Genomic DNA, 18,973 nt, shown 5'->3' on the forward strand with positions numbered 1-18,973 from the left:
GACAGGATCTTATCATGTATCTCTGTATACAGGGAGCTCCCCCTAGTGGTGGCTGCAGACAGGATCTTATCATGTATCTCTGTATACAGGGAGCTCCCCCTAGTGGTGGCTGCAGACAGGATCTTATCATGTATCTCTGTATACAGGGAGCTCCCCCTAGTGGTGGCTGCAGACAGGATCTTATCATGTATCTCTGTATACAGGGAGCTCCCCCTAGTGGTGACTGCAGGCAGAATCTTATCATGTATCTCTGTATACAGGGAGCTCCCCCTAGTGGTGGCTGCAGACAGGATCTTATCATGTATCTCTGTATACAGGGAGATCCCCCTAGTGGTGACTGCAGACAGGATCTTATCATGTATCTCTGTATACAGGGAGCTCCCCCTAGTGGTAGCTGCAGACAGGATCTTATCATGTATCTCTGTATACAGGGAGCTCCCACTAGTGGTGACTGCAGACAGGATCTTATCATGTATCTCTGTATACAGGGAGCTCCCCCTAGTGGTGACTGCAGACAGGATCTTATCATGTATCTCTGTATACAGGGAGCTCCCACTAGTGGTGGCTGCAGACAGGATCTTATCATGTATCTCTGTATACAGGGAGCTCCCACTAGTGGTGACTGCAGACAGGATCTTATCATGTATCTCTGTATACAGGGAGCTCCCCCTAGTGGTGGCTGCAGACAGGATCCTATCATGTATCTGTATACAGTGAGCTCCCCCTAGTGGTGGCTGCAGACAGGATCTTATCATGTATCTCTGTATACAGGGAGCTCCCCCTAGTGGTGGCTGCAGACAGGATCTTATCATTTATCTCTGTATACAGGGAGCTCCCCCTAGTGGTGACTGCAGACAGGATCTTATCATGTATCTCTGTATACAGGGAGCTCCCCCTAGTGGTGACTGCAGACAGGATCTTATCATGTATCTCTGTATACAGGGAGCTCCCCCTAGTGGTGACTGCAGACAGGATCTTATCTGTTGTGAATTCTGTGGCAGAGCTCCCTCTTGTGGTCACAAGTGGTACTTCGGCTGATTCTCTCTGTGAGCTTCCGTTGGTGGAGGAAAGTGGTACTGCGGCTTCTGAGTTTCCTTCCTTAGGTGATGTGGTGAAGTCGTTAGGTGCTGCTCTATTTAACTCCACCTAGTGCTTTGATCCTGGCCTCCAGTCAATGTTCTAGTATTGGACCTGTCTCCTCCTGGATCGTTCCTGTGGCCTGCTGCTCTGCATAGCTAAGTTATTCTTTGCTATTTGTTTGCTGTTTTTTTCTGTCCAGCTTGTCTATTTGTTTTTTCCTGCTTGCTGGAAGCTCTGGGACGCAGAGGGTGTACCTCCGTGCCGTTAGTTCGGTACGGAGGGTCTTTTTGCCCCCTTTGCGTGGTTTTTGTAGGGTTTTGTGTTGACCGCAAAGTTACCTTTCCTATCCTCGCTCTGTTCAGAAAGTTGGGCCTCGCTTTGCTAAATCTATTTCATCTCTACGTTTGTCTTTTCATCTTAACTCACAGTCATTATATGTGGGGGGCTGCCTTTTCCTTTGGGGATATTTCTCTGAGGCAAGGTAGGCTTATTTTCTATCTTCAGGCTAGCTAGTTTGTCAGGCCGTGCCGAGTTGCATAGGGAGCGTTAGGCGCAATCCACGGCTGCCTTTAGTGTGGTTTGAGAGGATTAGGGATTGCGGTCAACAGAGTTCCCACGTCTCAGAGCTCGTTCTTGTTTTTTGGGTTATTGCCAGGTCACTGTATGTGCGCTGACCTCTATGTCCATTGTGGTACTGAATTACCTTTCATAACAGTACTGGAGGCCAAAAGTACTAATGATTCTCAATAGAGGGAAAAAAGAAGTTCTGAGACCATTTTTTTTTCTTTGCACTGTTTTGCCTTTTTTTTCCCCTAGACATTTGGGTAGTTCAGGACACAGGTGTGGACATGGATATTCAGGGTCTGTGCTCTTCATTGGATAATCTCGTTATAAAGGTACAAAAGATTCAAGATTTGGTGGTTCAGAAGCCTATGTTAGAACCAAGAATTCCTATTCCTGATTTGTTTTATGGTGATAGAGCCAAATTTGTGAATTTCAAAAATAATTGCAAACTGTTTCTGGCCTTGAAACCTCGCTCCTCTGGTGATCCAGTTCAACAAGTGAGAATTGTTATTTCTTTTTTGCGTGGCGATCCTCAGGACTGGGCATTTTCCCTTGCGCCAGGGGATCCTGCATTAAGTAATATTGATGCGTTTTTCCTGGCGCTCGGATTGCTGTACGATAAGCCTAATTCAGTGGATCAGGCAGAGAAGAATTTGCTGGCTCTGTGTCAGGGTCAAGATGAGATAGAGGTATATTGTCAGAAATTTAGAAAGTGGTCTGTACTCACTCAGTGGAATGAAGGTGCGCTCGCGGCTATTTTCAGAAGAGGTCTCTCTGAAGCCCTTAAGGATGTCATGGTGGGATTTCCTATGCCTGCTGGTCTGAATGAGTCTATGTCTTTGGCCATTCAGATCAGTCGACGCTTGCGCGAGCGTAAATCTGTGCACCATTTGGCGGTATTACCTGAGCTTAAACCTGAGCCTATGCAGTGCGATAGGACTTTGACCAGAGTTGAACGGCAAGAACACAGACGTCTGAATGGGCTGTGTTTCTACTGTGGTGATTCCACTCATGCTATCTCTGATTGTCCTAAGCGCACTAAGCGGTTCGCTAGGTCTGCCACCATTGGTACGGTACAGTCAAAATTTCTTCTGTCCGTTACCTTGATCTGCTCTTTGTCATCGTATTCTGTCATGGCATTTGTGGATTCAGGCGCTGCCCTGAATTTGATGGACTTGGAGTTTGCTAGGTGCTGTGGGTTTCTCTTAGAGCCCTTGCAGTGTCCTATTCCATTGAGAGGAATTGATGCCACGCTTTTGGCCAAGAATAAGCCTCAGTACTGGACCCAGCTGACCATGTGCATGGCTCCTGCACATCAGGAGGTTATTCGCTTTCTGGTGTTGCATAATCTGCATGATGTGGTCGTGTTGGGGTTGCCATGGCTACAAGTCCATAATCCAGTATTAGATTGGAAATCCATGTCTGTGTCCAGCTGGGGTTGTCAGGGGGTACATGGTGATGTCCCATTTCTGACTATTTCGTCATCCACCCCTTCTGAGGTTCCTGAGTTCTTGTCTGATTACCGGGATTTACTTGATGAGCCCAAGTCCGATACCCTACCTCCGCATAGGGATTGTGATTGTGCTATCGATTTGATTCCTGGTAGTAAATTCCCAAAAGGTTGACTGTTTAATTTATCTGTGCCTGAGCACGCCGCTATGCGGAGTTATGTGAAGGAGTCTTTGGAGAAGGGGCATATTCGCCCGTCATCGTCGCCATTAGGAGCAGGGTTCTTTTTTGTAGCCAAGAAGGATGGTTCACTGAGACCTTGTATAGATTACCGCCTTCTAAATAAGATCACGGTTAAATTTCAGTACCCTTTGCCATTATTATCTGATTTGTTTGCTCGCATTAAGGGGGCTAGTTGGTTCACCAAGATAGATCTTCGTGGTGCGTATAATCTTGTGCGTATTAAGCGAGGCGATGAGTGGAAAACTGCATTTAATACGCCCGAGGGACATTTTGAGTATCTAGTAATGCCATTCGGACTTGCCAATGCTCCATCAGTGTTTCAGTCCTTTATGCATGACATCTTCCGAGAGTACCTGGATAAATTCCTGATTGTGTACTTAGATGACATTTTGATCTTCTCGGATGATTGGGAGTCTCATGTGAAGCAGGTCAGAACGGTGTTTCAGGTCCTGCGTGCTAATTCTTTGTTTGTGAAGGGATCAAAGTGTCTCTTTGGTGTCCAGAAGGTTTCATTTTTGGGGTTCATCTTTTCCCCTTCTACTATTGAGATGGACCCTGTTAAGGTCCAAGCCATCCATAATTGGACTCAGCCGACATCTCTGAAAAGTCTGCAAAAGTTCCTGGGCTTTGCTAATTTTTATCGTCGCTTCATCTGCAATTTTTCTAGTATTGCTAAACCATTGACCGATTTGACCAAGAAAGGTGCTGATGTGGTCAATTGGTCTTCTGCTGCTGTGGAAGCTTTTCAAGAGTTGAAGCGTCGTTTTTCTTCTGCCCCTGTGTTGTGTCAACCAGATGTTTCGCTTCCGTTCCAGGTCGAGGTTGATGCTTCTGAGATTGGAGCAGGGGCTGTTTTGTCGCAGAGAAGTTCTGATTGCTCGGTGATGAAACCATGCGCCTTCTTTTCCAGGAAGTTTTCGCCTGCTGAGCGAAATTATGATGTGGGCAATCGAGAGTTGCTGGCCATGAAGTGGGCATTCGAGGAGTGGCGTCATTGGCTTGAAGGAGCTAAGCATCGCGTGGTGGTCTTGACTGATCATAAGAACTTGACTTATCTCGAGTCCGCCAAGCAGTTGAATCCTAGACAAGCTCGTTGGTCGTTGTTTTTTGCCCGTTTTGACTTTGTGATTTCATATCTTCCGGGCTCTAAAAATGTGAAGGCGGATGCTCTGTCTAGGAGTTTTGTGCCCGACTCTCCGGGTGTATCTGAGCTGGCGGGTATCCTCAAAGAGGGAGTAATTGTGTCTGCCATCTCCCCTGATTTGTGGCGGGTGCTGCAAAAATTTCAGGCTGATAAACCTGATCGTTGCCCAGCGGAGAAACTGTTTGTCCCTGATAGGTGGACGAATAAAGTTATCTCTGAGGTTCATTGTTCGGTGTTGGCTGGTCATCCTGGAATCTTTGGTACCAGAGAGTTAGTGGCTAGATCCTTTTGGTGGCCATCTCTGTCGCGGGATGTGCGTACTTTTGTGCAGTCCTGTGGGATTTGTGCTCGGGCTAAGCCCTGCTGTTCTCGTGCCAGTGGGTTGCTTTTGTCCTTGCCGGTCCCGAAGAGACCTTGGACACATCTCTATGGATTTTATTTCAGATCTTCCCGTCTCTCAAAAGATGTCAGTCATTTGGGTGGTCTGTGATCGCTTCTCTAAGATGGTCCATTTGGTACCCTTGTCTAAATTGCCTTCCTCCTCTGATTTGGTGCCATTGTTCTTCCAGCATGTGGTTCGTTTACATGGCATTCCAGAGAATATCGTTTCTGACAGAGGTTCCCAGTTTGTTTCGAGGTTTTGGCGAGCCTTTTGTGGGAGGATGGGCATTGACTTGTCTTTTTCCTCGGCTTTCCATCCTCAGACTAATGGCCAGACCGAACGAACCAATCAGACCTTGGAAACATATCTGAGATGCTTTGTTTCTGCTGATCAGGATGACTGGGTGTCCTTTTTGCCTTTGGCTGAGTTCGCCCTTAATAATCGGGCCAGCTCGGCTACCTTGGTTTCACCGTTTTTCTGCAACTCTGGGTTCCATCCTCGTTTCTCTTCAGGGCAGGTGGAGTCTTCGGACTGTCCTGGTGTGGATACTGTGGTGGACAGGTTGCAGCAGATTTGGACTCATGTAGTGGACAATTTGACCTTGTCCCAGGAGAAGGCTCAACGTTTCGCTAATCGCAGACGATGTGTGGGTCCCCGACTTCGGGTTGGGGACTTGGTTTGGTTATCTTCTCGTCATACTCCTATGAAGGTTTCCTCTCCTAAGTTTAAACCTCGTTTTATTGGTCCGTATAGGATTTCTGAGGTTCTTAATCCTGTGTCTTTTCGTCTGACCCTTCCAGATTCTTTTTCCATACATAACATATTCCATAGGTCATTGTTGCGGAGATACGTGGCACCCGTGGTTCCATCTGTTGATCCTCCTGCCCCGGTTTTGGTGGAGGGGGAGTTGGAGTATATTGTGGAGAAGATTTTGGATTCTCGTGTTTCTAGACGGAAACTCCAGTATCTGGTTAAGTGGAAGGGTTATGCTCAGGAAGATAATTCCTGGGTCTTTGCCTCTGATGTCCATGCTCCCGATCTTGTTCGTGACTTTCATATGGCTCATCCTGGTCGTCCTGGGAGCTCTGGTGAGGGTTCGGTGACCCCTCCTCAAGGGGGGGGTACTGTTGTGAATTCTGTGGCAGAGCTCCCTCTTGTGGTCACAAGTGGTACTTCGGCTGATTCTCTCTGTGAGCTTCCGTTGGTGGAGGAAAGTGGTACTGCGGCTTCTGAGTTTCCTTCCTCAGGTGATGTGGTGAAGTCGTTAGGTGCTGCTCTATTTAACTCCACCTAGTGCTTTGATCCTGGCCTCCAGTCAATGTTCTAGTATTGGACCTGTCTCCTCCTGGATCGTTCCTGTGGCCTGCTGCTCTGCATAGCTAAGTTATTCTTTGCTATTTGTTTGCTGTTTTTTTCTGTCCAGCTTGTCTATTTGTTTTTTCCTGCTTGCTGGAAGCTCTGGGACGCAGAGGGTGTACCTCCGTGCCGTTAGTTCGGTACGGAGGGTCTTTTTGCCCCCTTTGCGTGGTTTTTGTAGGGTTTTGTGTTGACCGCAAAGTTACCTTTCCTATCCTCGCTCTGTTCAGAAAGTTGGGCCTCGCTTTGCTAAATCTATTTCATCTCTACGTTTGTCTTTTCATCTTAACTCACAGTCATTATATGTGGGGGGCTGCCTTTTCCTTTGGGGATATTTCTCTGAGGCAAGGTAGGCTTATTTTCTATCTTCAGGCTAGCTAGTTTGTCAGGCCGTGCCGAGTTGCATAGGGAGCGTTAGGCGCAATCCACGGCTGCCTTTAGTGTGGTTTGAGAGGATTAGGGATTGCGGTCAACAGAGTTCCCACGTCTCAGAGCTCGTTCTTGTTTTTTGGGTTATTGCCAGGTCACTGTATGTGCTCTGACCTCTATGTCCATTGTGGTACTGAATTACCTTTCATAACACTTATCATGTATCTCTGTATACAGGGAGCTCCCCCTAGTGGTGACTGCAGACAGGATCTTATCATGTATCCCTGTATACAGGGAGCTCCCCCTAGTGGTGACTGCAGACAGGATCTTATCATGTATCTCAGTATACAGGGAGCTCCCCCTAGTGGTGGCTGCAGACAGGATCCTATCATGTATCTGTATACAGTGAGCTCCCCCTAGTGGTGGCTGCAGACAGGATCTTATCATGTATCTCTGTATACAGGGAGCTCCCCCTAGTGGTGGCTGCAGACAGGATCTTATCATTTATCTCTGTATACAGGGAGCTCCCCCTAGTGGTGACTGCAGACAGGATCTTATCATGTATCTCTGTATACAGGGAGCTCCCCCTAGTGGTGACTGCAGACAGGATCTTATCATGTATCTCTGTATACAGGGAGCTCCCCCTAGTGGTGACTGCAGACAGGATCTTATCATGTATCTCTGTATACAGGGAGCTCCCCCTAGTGGTGACTGCAGACAGGATCTTATCATGTATCTCTGTATACAGGGAGCTCCCCCTAGTGGTGACTGCAGACAGGATCTTATCATGTATCTCTGTATACAGGGAGCTCCCCCTAGTGGTGACTGCAGACAGGATCTGATCATGTATCTCTGTATACAGGGAGCTCCCCCTAGTGGTGGCTGCAGACAGGATCTTATCATTTATCTCTGTATACAGGAAGCTCCCACTAGTGGTGACTGCAGGCAGGATCTTATCATGTATCTCTGTATACCGGGAGCTCCCCCTAGTGGTGACTGCAGACAGGATCTGATCATGCATCTCTGTATACAGGGAGCTCCCCCTAGTGGTGGCCGCAGACAGGATCTTATGTATCTCTGTATACAGGGAGCTCCCCTTAGTGGTGGCTGCAGACAGGACCTTATCATGTACCTCTGTATACAGGGAGCTCCCCCTAGTGGTCGCTGCAGATAGAATCTTATCATGTATCTCTGTATACAGGGAGCTCCCCCTAGTGGTGGCTGCAGACAGGATCTTATCATGTATCTCTGTATACAGTGAGCTCCCCCTAGTGGTGGCTGCAGACAGGATCTTATCATGTATCTCTGTATACAGGGAGCTCCCCCTAGTGGTGACTGCAGACAGGATCTTATCATGTATCTCTGTATACAGGGAGCTTCCCCTAGTGGTGACTGCAGACAGGATCTGATCATGCATCTCTGTATACAGGGAGCTCCCCCTAGTGGTGGCCGCAGACAGGATCTTATGTATCTCTGTATACAGGGAGCTCCCCCTAGTGGTGGCTGCAGACAGGATCTTAACATGTATCTCTGTATACAGGGAGCTCCCCCTAGTGGTGACTGCAGACAGGATTTTATCATGTATCTCTCTTATCATGTATAATAGCAGTTATATTCTTGTACATAGGGGCAGTATTATAATATTTATATTCTTGTACATAGGGGGCAGTATTATAGTAGTTATATTCTTGTACATAGGGGGCAGTATTATAGTAGTTATATTCTTGTACATAGGAGCAGTATTATAGTAGTTATATTCTTGTACATAGGAGCAGTATTATAGTAGTTATATTCTTGTACATAGGATCAGTATTATAGTAGTTATATTCTTGTACATAGGGGGCAGTATTATAGTAGTTATATTCTTGTACATAGGGGGCAGTATTATAGTAGTTATATTCTTGTACATAGGACCAGTATTATAGTAGTTATATTCTTTTACATAGGGGGCAGTATTATAGTAGTTATATTCTTGTACATAGGGGGCAGTATTATAGTAGTTATATTCTTGTACATATGAGCAGTATTATAGTAGTTATATTCTTGTACATAGGGGACAGTATTATAGTAGTTATATTCTTGTACATAGGAGCAGTATTATAGTAGTTATATTCTTGTACATAGGGGGCAGTATTATAGTAGTTATATTCTTGTACATAGGGATCAGTATTATAGTAGTTATATTCTTGTACATAGGAGCAGTATTATAGTAGTTATATTCTTGTACATAGGGGCAGTATTATAGTAGTTATATTCTTGTACATAGGAGCAGTATTATAGTAGTTATATTCTTGTATTTAGGGGTAACATAGTAACATAGTAACATAGTTAGTAAGGCCGAAAAAAGACATTTGTCCATCCAGTTCAGCCTATATTCCATCATAATAAATCCCCAGATCTACGTCCTTCTACAGAACCTAATAATTGTATGATACAATATTGTTCTGCTCCAGGAAGACATCCAGGCCTCTCTTGAACCCCTCGACTGAGTTCGCCATCACCACCTCCTCAGGCAAGCAATTCCAGATTCTCACTGCCCTAACAGTAAAGAATCCTGTTCTATGTTGGTGGAAAAACCTTCTCTCCTCCAGACGCAAAGAATGCCCCCTTGTGCCCGTCACCTTCCTTGGTATAAACAGATCCTCAGCGAGATATTTGTATTGTCCCCTTATATACTTATACATGGTTATTAGATCGCCCCTCAGTCGTCTTTTTTCTAGACTAAATAATCCTAATTTCGCTAATTTCGGGTAGTATTATAGTAGTTATATTCTTGTACATAGAAGCAGTATTATAGTAGTTATATTCTTGTACATAGGAGCAGTATTATAGCAGTTATATTCTTGTTCATAGGGGACGGTATTATAGTAGTTATATTCTTGTATATAAGAGCAGTATTATAGTAGTTATAGTCTTGTACATAGGAGCAGTATTATAGTAGTTATATTCTTGTACATAGGGGCAGTACTATAGTAGTTATATTCTTGTACATAGGGGGCAGTATTATAGCAGTTCTATTCCTGTACATAGGGGACGGTATTATAGTAGTTATATTCCTGTCTGGGTCTTTTTCATGCAGTATCATTTTTACTTTTCTCATTAGATAACGCACCGATATTAGTGATTATTTCCCATTCATTCTCCCCATGAGGGAACATTACTTGGAATTTAGACGTTATTGGCTGACTTTTGTTGAGCTGATTGCTATTGATAACTTATATCCAGATGTCTCTAGAGCGGTTAGGACAGAGGACAGGGGAGGGTTTCGGCACTTCGGAGGCCGCTTATCCTTCTATGTTCTTTATGCACAGGCGCCATATTCACATTCTCACAGTATTAGGACAGGGTAGTTATTTAGTTATTGACCATATGGCGGTAGCTCTGCAGGAAATCTCTGCTTTTGAAGAATCTCGGCTCAGGGATCATTGAGGAGCGATGGAGGCAGCTATGAGTCTCGAGTGATTACTTCCCTCAGAGAAAGGATCATGAAGGGCAGAGCGAGGGATCTGCTCGCGCTCAGCCCCATCTGTGCTCCTGCCATGAAGTTTTCACCAGGTAGGGGCAGAACGGAGGTCTCATGTCACTGCGAGTGTGCGCTGCACTGAGCGATACCCAGATTCACGCAGCAAACATCTGCGCAGCTGTTCTAAGACCCCAAATACAATAATGTGGGATCACAATGTTGCTCCATGTGACATATATTGTATCATTGGCAGAAAGATTTACAGAAAACTTCCCTGTGGCGTCTGTGAGGTGCAGATAGAGCGCCCTGTAGAGCAAGAGCAGCAAGCACCTGACTACCATTTTTAGTCCACTGCTGAACAGTACACTGCCTCTCCATGCTGCACAGACTTGTATCATTCACTCTACAGTACAGTGCCTCTCCATGCTGCACAGACTTGTATCATCTGCTCTGCAGTACACTGCCTCTCCATGCTGCACAGACTTGTATCATTCACTCTACAGTACAGTGCCTCTCCATGCTGCACAGACTTGTATCATCTGCTCTGCAGTACAGTGCCTCTCCATGCTGCACAGACTTGTATCATTCACTCTACAGTACAGTGCCTCTCCATGCTGCACAGACTTGTATCATCTGCTCTGCAGTACACTGCCTCTCTATGCTGCACAGACTTGTATCATCTGCTCTGCAGTACACTGCCTCTCTATGCTGCACAGACTTGTATCATCCGCTCTACAGTAAGTACACTGCCTCTCTATGCTGCACAGACTTGTATCATCCGCTCTACAGTACACTGCCTCTGCATGCTGCACAGACTTGTATCATCCACTCTACAGTACACTGTCTCTCTATGCTGCACAGACTTGTATCATCCGCTCTACAGTACACTGCCTCTCTATGCTGCACAGACTTGTATCATCCGTTCTACAGTTCACTGCCTCTCTATGCTGCAGACTTGTATCATCCGCTCTACAGTTCACTGCCTCTCTATGCTGCAGACTTTTATCATCTGCTCTACAGTACACTGCCTCTCTATGCTGCAGACTTGTATCATCTGCTCTACAGTACACTGCCTCTCTATACTGCATACATGTATCATCTGCTCTACAGTACACTGCCTCTCTATGCTGCAGACTTGTATCATCCGCTCTACAGTACACTGCCTCTCTATGCTGCAGACTTGTATCATCCGCTCTACAGTACACTGCCTCTCTATGCTGCAGACTTGTATCATCTGCTCTACAGTACACTGCCTCTCTATGCTGCAGACTTTTATCATCCGCTCTACAGTACACTGCCTCTCTATGCTGCAGACTTGTATCATCTGCTCTACAGTACACTGCCTCTCTATGCTGCAGACTTGTATCATCCGCTCTACAGTACACTGCCTCTCTATACTGCATACATGTATCATCTGCTCTACAGTACACTGCCTCTCTATACTGCATACATGTATCATCTGCTCTACAGTACACTGCCTCTCTATACGGCATACATGTATCATCTGCTCTACAGTACACTGCCTCTCTATGCTGCAGACTTGTATCATCCGCTCTACAGTACACTGCCTCTCTATACTGCATACATGTATCATCTGCTCTACAGTACACTGCCTCTCTATACTGCATACATGTATCATCTGCTCTACAGTACACTGCCTCTCTATACGGCATACATGTATCATCTGCTCTACAGTACACTGCCTCTCTATGCTGCAGACTTGTATCATCCGCTCTACAGTACACTGCCTCTCTATACTGCATACATGTATCATATGCTCTACAGTACACTGCCTCTCTATACTGCATACATGTATCATCTGCTCTACAGTACACTGCCTCTCTATGCTGCAGACTTGTATCATCTGCTCTACAGTACACTGCCTCTCTATGCTGCAGACTTGTATCATCCGCTCTACAGTACACTGCCTCTCTATGCTGCAGACTTGTATCATCTGCTCTACAGTACACTGCCTCTCTATGCTGCAGACTTGTATCATCCGCTCTACAGTACACTGCCTCTCTATGCTGCAGACTTGTATCATCCGCTCTACAGTACACTGCCTCTCTATGCTGCAGACTTGTATCATCTGCTCTACAGTACACTGCCTCTCTATGCTGCAGACTTGTATCATCCGCTCTACAGTACACTGCCTCTCTATGCTGCAGACTTGTATCATCTGCTCTACAGTACACTGCCTCTCTATGCTTGACAGAAAAAGCCGACCGCGAAACGTGCGTCAGGGGGCCGCCTGTGGAACCTGGGGGAGTCATCCTGACTTATGGGTAAGCCTGTTTAAGATACACTAGTGTCCATGTTGGTTTTTATGGTGGCGCCTTATACTCACAATGCCATGGACATTTATATGGAGATTTCTGTGATTATGCAACGGCTCTATGAGTTACTAATGTGATTGGATGATCTTTTTTGGCTATACCCGGGATGCTATACAGTTTACTCCCTTATTTTCCCCAGGCATACCACTAGTTTCCTCTACACCTTATCTGTTTTTTGGCTATATGCCGGTTTTGTATGTATTTATGATTATGTTATGATTTGCTTTTACTGGTCTAAATAAAATTTGTATATTTTTATAATCATGGTTTTTGGGATTTTGTTGCTCCGTTCTCTTGTGTTATGCCTCTCTATGCTGCAGACTTGTATCATCTGCTCTACAGTACACTGCCTCTCTATGCTGCAGACTTGTATCATCTGCTCTACAGTACACTGCCTCTCTATGCTGCAGACTTGTATCATCTGCTCTACAGTACACTGCCTCTCTATGCTGCAGACTTGTATCATCCGCTCTACAGTACACTGCCTCTCTATGCTGCAGACTTGTATCATCTGCTCTACAGTACACTGCCTCTCTATGCTGCAGACTTGTATCATCTGCTCTACAGTTCACTGCCTCTCTATGCTGCAGACTTGTATCATCCGCTCTACAGTACACTGCCTCTCTATGCTGCAGACTTGTATCATCTGCTCTACAGTACACTGCCTCTCTATGCTGCAGACTTGTATCATCTGCTCTACAGTTCACTGCCTCTCTATGCTGCAGACTTGTATCATCTGCTCTACAGTACACTGCCTCTCTATGCTGCAGACTTGTATCATCTGCTCTACAGTACACTGCCTCTCTATGCTGCAGACTTGTATCATCTGCTCTACAGTACACTGCCTCTCTATGCTGCAGACTTGTATCATCTGCTCTACAGTACACTGCCTCTCTATGCTGCAGACTTGTATCATCTGCTCTACAGTACACTGCCTCTCTATGCTGCAGACTTGTATCATCTGCTCTACAGTTCACTGCCTCTCTATGCTGCAGACTTGTATCATCCGCTCTACAGTACACTGCCTCTCTATGCTGCAGACTTGTATCATCTGCTCTACAGTACACTGCCTCTCTATGCTGCAGACTTGTATCATCCGCTCTACAGTACACTGCCTCTCTATGCTGCAGACTTGTATCATCTGCTCTACAGTACACTGCCTCTCTATGCTGCAGACTTGTATCATCCGCTCTACAGTACACTGCCTCTCTATGCTGCAGACTTGTATCATCCGCTCTACAGTACACTGCCTCTCTATGCTGCAGACTTGTATCATCCGCTCTATAGTACACTGCCTCTCTATGCTGCAGACTTGTATCATCTGCTCTACAGTTCACTGCCTCTCTATGCTGCAGACTTGTATCATCCGCTCTACAGTACACTGCCTCTCTATGCTGCAGACTTGTATCATCTGCTCTACAGTACACTGCCTCTCTATACTGCAGACTTGTATCATCTGCTCTACAGTTCACTGCCTCTCTATGCTGCAGACTTGTATCATCCGCTCTACAGTACACTGCCTCTCTATGCTGCAGACTTGTATCATCTGCTCTACAGTTCACTGCCTCTCTATGCTGCAGACTTGTATCATCTGCTCTACAGTACACTGCCTCTCTATGCTGCAGACTTGTATCATCTGCTCTACAGTACACTGCCTCTCTATGCTGCAGACTTGTATCATCTGCTCTACAGTTCACTGCCTCTCTATGCTGCAGACTTGTATCATCTGCTCTACAGTACACTGCCTCTCTATGCTGCAGACTTGTATCATCTGCTCTACAGTACACTGCCTCTCTATGCTGCAGACTTGTATCATCTGCTCTACAGTTCACTGCCTCTCTATGCTGCAGACTTGTATCATCTGCTCTACAGTACACTGCCTCTCTATGCTGCAGACTTGTATCATCTGCTCTACAGTTCACTGCCTCTCTATGCTGCAGACTTGTATCATCCGCTCTACAGTACACTGCCTCTCTATGCTGCACAGAGGTGAATTATTTGCTGCACAGTAAACTGCATGTTCATGCTGCCCTGCCTATTATAATCTGCTGTACAGTAAACTTCCTCTCTGTTTTGCACAGACTTGCATAATCTATCATGCTGTAGACTGCCTTCACATGCTGCACAGATCAGTATTGCCTGCTTTACACTAGACTGTCCCACTATGCTGCACGAACCTGCATTTTCAGCTGTACAGGTGGCTGCCTCTTTCATTGTCTAATGCACTACGTCTCTGTGCTGCACACTCTTATATTTTCTGCTGTACAGTAGGCTGCATCTCCCTGCTGCACAGACTAGTATATACTGCTGTACTGTAGACCACCTCTCTGCTGTACAGGTGACTGCTGCTACATGCTGCATAGACTTGTTTGTAGCCTTTCCAGAAATATTGTATGATTGACTTTACTTGGTTTGTAGGTCAGGTACTGGTGACGGGGCGCGGGGTCATGAATATTGGATGCATCGAGTCCACAGACACATTGTACAGTTCTTCCTGATAGAAGACGACAGATCCACGACCTGTGTAATGTGCGCGCAGCTGTCAGAAGCCATAGATGTCACCGGCTGACTGACGCGCCTCACAGAAAGGTCACTACCTCCATCTACTATAAGGTCAGTGACCGTCACCAAATCCTCAGCCGGGGGCACGGCGCCGTAACGTGCAACCTCAGAGGGGCCCACCATACACAAAGCATGATGGGAAATGTTACACTGTCAGCCCACCGCACCAAGACACGGATGTGGGACCAGAGAGCGATGGAAGAAGGGATAAGATGATAGAAAGTAACTAAAAGAAAAGTGAGTGCAGCTCCGGAGAATAATACAGGATCAGTGATGTAATGTATGTACACAGTGACTGCACCAGCAGAATAGTGAGTGCAGCTCTGGAGTATAATACAGGATCAGTAATGTAATGTATGTACACAGTGACTGCACCAGCAGAATAGTGAGTGCAGCTCTGGAGTATAATACAGGATGTAACTCAGGATCAGTAATGTAATGTATGTACACAGTGACTGCACCAGCAGAATAGTGAGTGCAGCTCTGGGGTATAATACAGGATGTAACTCAGGATCAGTAATGTAATGTATGTACACAGTAACTGCACCAGCAGAATAGTGAGTGCAGCTCTGGGGTATAATACAGAATGTAACTCAGGATCAGTAATGTATGTACACAGTGACTGCACCAGCAGAATAGTGAGTGCAGCTCTGGAGTATAATACAGGAGGTAACTCAGGATCAGTAATGTAATGTATGTACACAGTGACTGCACCAGCAGAATAGTGAGTGCAGCTCTGGAGTATAATACAGGATGTAACTCAGGATCAGTAATGTAATGTATGTACACAGTGACTGCACCAGCAGAATAGTGAGTGCAGCTCTGGAGTATAATACAGGATGTAACTCAGGATCAGTAATGTAATGTATGTACACAGTGACTGCACCAGCAGAATAGTGAGTGCAGCTCTGGAGTATAATACAGGATGTAACTCAGGATCAGTAATGTGATGTATGTACACAGTGACTGCACCAGCAGAATAGTGAGTGCAGCTCTGGAGTATAATACAGTAGGTAACTCAGGATCAGTAATGTAATGTATGTACACAGTGACTGCACCAGCAGAATAGTGAGTGCAGCTCTGGAGTATAATACAGGATGTAACTCAGGATCAGTAATGTAATGTATGTACACAGTGACTGCACCAGCAGAATAGTGAGTGCAGCTCTGGAGTATAATACAGGATGTAACTCAGGATCAGTAATGTAATGTATGTACACAGTGACTGCACCAGCAGAATAGTGAGTGCAGCTCTGGAGTATAATACAGGATGTAACTCAGGATCAGTAATGTATGTACACAGTGACTGCACCAGCAGAATAGTGAGTGCAGCTCTGGAGTATAATACAGGAGGTAACTCAGGATCAGTAATGTAATGTATGTACACAGTGACTGCACCAGCAGAATAGTGAGTGCAGCTCTGGGGTATAATACAGAATGTAACTCAGGATCAGTAATGTATGTACACAGTGACTGCACCAGCAGAATAGTGAGTGCAGCTCTGGAGTATAATACAGGATGTAACTTATGATCAGTAATGTAATGTATGTACACAGTGACTGCACCAGCAGAATAGTGAGTGCAGCTCTGGGGTATAATACAGGATGTAACTCAGGATCAGTAATGTAATGTATGTACACAGTGACTGCACCAGCAGAATAGTGAGTGCAGCTCTGGAGTATAATACAGGATGTAACTCAGGATCAGTAATGTAATGTGTGTACACAGTGACTGCACCAGCAGAATAGTGAGTGCAGCTCTGGAGTATAATACAGGATGTAACTCAGGATCAGTAATGTAATGTATGTACACAGTGACTGCACCAGCAGAATAGTGAGTGCAGCTCTGGGGTATAATACAGGAGATAACTCAGGATCAGTAATGTAATGCATGTACACAGTGACTGCACCAACAGAATAGTGAGTGCAGCTCTGGAGTATAATACAAGATGTAACTCAGGATCAGTAATGTAATGTATGTACACAGTGACTGCACCAGCAGAATAGTGAGTGCAGCTCTGGAGTATAATACAGGATGTAACTCAGGACCAGTAATGTAATGTATGTACACAGTGACTGCACCAGCAGAATAGTGAGTGCAGCTCTGGAGTATAATACAGGATGTAACTCAGGATCAGTAATGTAATGTGTGTACACAGTGACTGCACCAGCAGAATAGTGAGTGCAGCTCTGGGGTATAATACAGGAGATAACTCAGGATCAGTAATGTAATGCATGTACACAGTGACTGCACCAACAGAATAGTGAGTGCAGCTCTGGAGTATAATACAAGATGTAACTCAGGATCAGTAATGTAATGTATGTACACAGTGACTGCACCAGCAGAATAGTGAGTGCAGCTCTGGAGTATAATACAGGATGTAACTCAGGACCAGTAATGTAATGTATGTACACAGTGACTGCACCAGCAGAATAGTGAGTGCAGCTCTGGAGTATAATACAGGATGTAACTCAGGATCAGTAATGTAATGTATGTACACAGTGACTGCACCAGCAGAATAGTGAGTACAGCTCTGGGGTATAATACAGGATGTAACTCAGGATCAGTAATGTAATGTATGCACACAGTGACTGCACCAGCAGAATAGTGAGTGCAGCTCTGGAGTATAATACAGGATGTAACTCAGGATCAGTAATGTAATGTATGTACACAGTGACTGCACCAGCAGAATAGTGAGTGCAGCTCTGGGGTATAATACAGGATGTAACTCAGGATCAGTAATGTAATGTATGCACACAGTGACTGCACCAGCAGAATAGTGAGTGCAGCTCTGGAGTATAATACAGGATATAACTCAGGATCAGTAATGTAATGTATGTACACAGTGACTGCACCAGCAGAATAGTGAGTGCAGCTCTGGGGTATAATACAGGATGTAACTCAGGATCAGTAATGTAATGTATGTACACAGTGACTGCACCAGCAGAATAGTGAGTGCAGCTCTGGAGTATAATACAGGATGTAACTCAGGACCAGTAATGTAATGTATGTACACAGTGACTGCACCAGCAGAATAGTGAGTGCAGCTCTGGAGTATAATACAGGATGTAACTCAGGACCAGTAATGTAATGTATGTACACAGTGACTGCACCAGCAGAATAGTGAGTGCAGCTCTGGAGTATAATACAGGATGTAACTCAGGATCAGTAATGTAATGTATGTACACAGTGACTGCACCAGCAGAATAGTGAGTGCAGCTCTGGGGTATAATACAGGATGTAACTCAGGATCAGTAATGTAATGTATGCACACAGTGACTGCACCAGCAGAATAGTGAGTGCAGCTCTGGAGTATAATACAGGATATAACTCAGGATCAGTAATGTAATGTATGTACACAGTGACTGCACCAGCAGAATAGTGAGTGCAGCTCTGGGGTATAATACAGGATGTAACTCAGGATCAGTAATGTAATGTATGTACACAGTGACTGCACCAGCAGAATAGTGAGTGCAGCTCTGGAGAATAATACAGGATGTAACTCAGGATCAGTAATGTAATGTATGTACACAGTGACTGCACCAGCAGAATAGTGAGTGCAGCTCTGGAGTATAATACAGGAGGTAACTCAGGATCAGTAATGTATGTACACAGTGACTGCACCAGCAGAATAGTGAGTGCAGCTCTGGGGTATAATGCAGTAATGTACCATGCAGGCTGAGTGCTGGGGAGTGCAGCAGGATAGACTCCACCTATAGAAGATATTTTACCCTTTTCTGATGCACTTTGTCAGTAATGTCGGCAGTCGTGCGCTCGGCAGGCAGTACGTTCCTCGTACATTAGCGGTACATATTTATCTCGCCGCGGTAGCGATGCTTTTAAGGTGCTCTCTGAGCTTTGCGTGTCTCTTGGTGAAGTGCAGCCTCTACTGTGGGGCGATTACATTAATTTCTGCTACTGAAAACATAATGGAGTGAAGAAAAAGCAGAAGATACCGAGCAACACAGAAAACAAAGCGGCCGTGCGCCCCCTGACTGCCGGACCCTAATACAGGAGGACCGACAC

The 18,973-nt window shown here is 45.4% G+C and overlaps 1 protein-coding gene across 3 annotated transcripts in view; it reads right to left on the reverse strand.

Annotated features, from left to right (window-relative positions):
- The window catches only part of MDGA1 (MAM domain containing glycosylphosphatidylinositol anchor 1), a 404,144-nt gene that overhangs the window by 52,239 nt on the left and 332,932 nt on the right, over window positions 1-18,973 (reverse strand). The gene's annotated exons all lie outside the window — the stretch shown is intronic.

This window comes from Ranitomeya imitator, chromosome 5 (assembly GCF_032444005.1).
Source record: "Ranitomeya imitator isolate aRanImi1 chromosome 5, aRanImi1.pri, whole genome shotgun sequence".
NCBI classification, from domain to species: domain Eukaryota; kingdom Metazoa; phylum Chordata; class Amphibia; order Anura; family Dendrobatidae; genus Ranitomeya; species Ranitomeya imitator.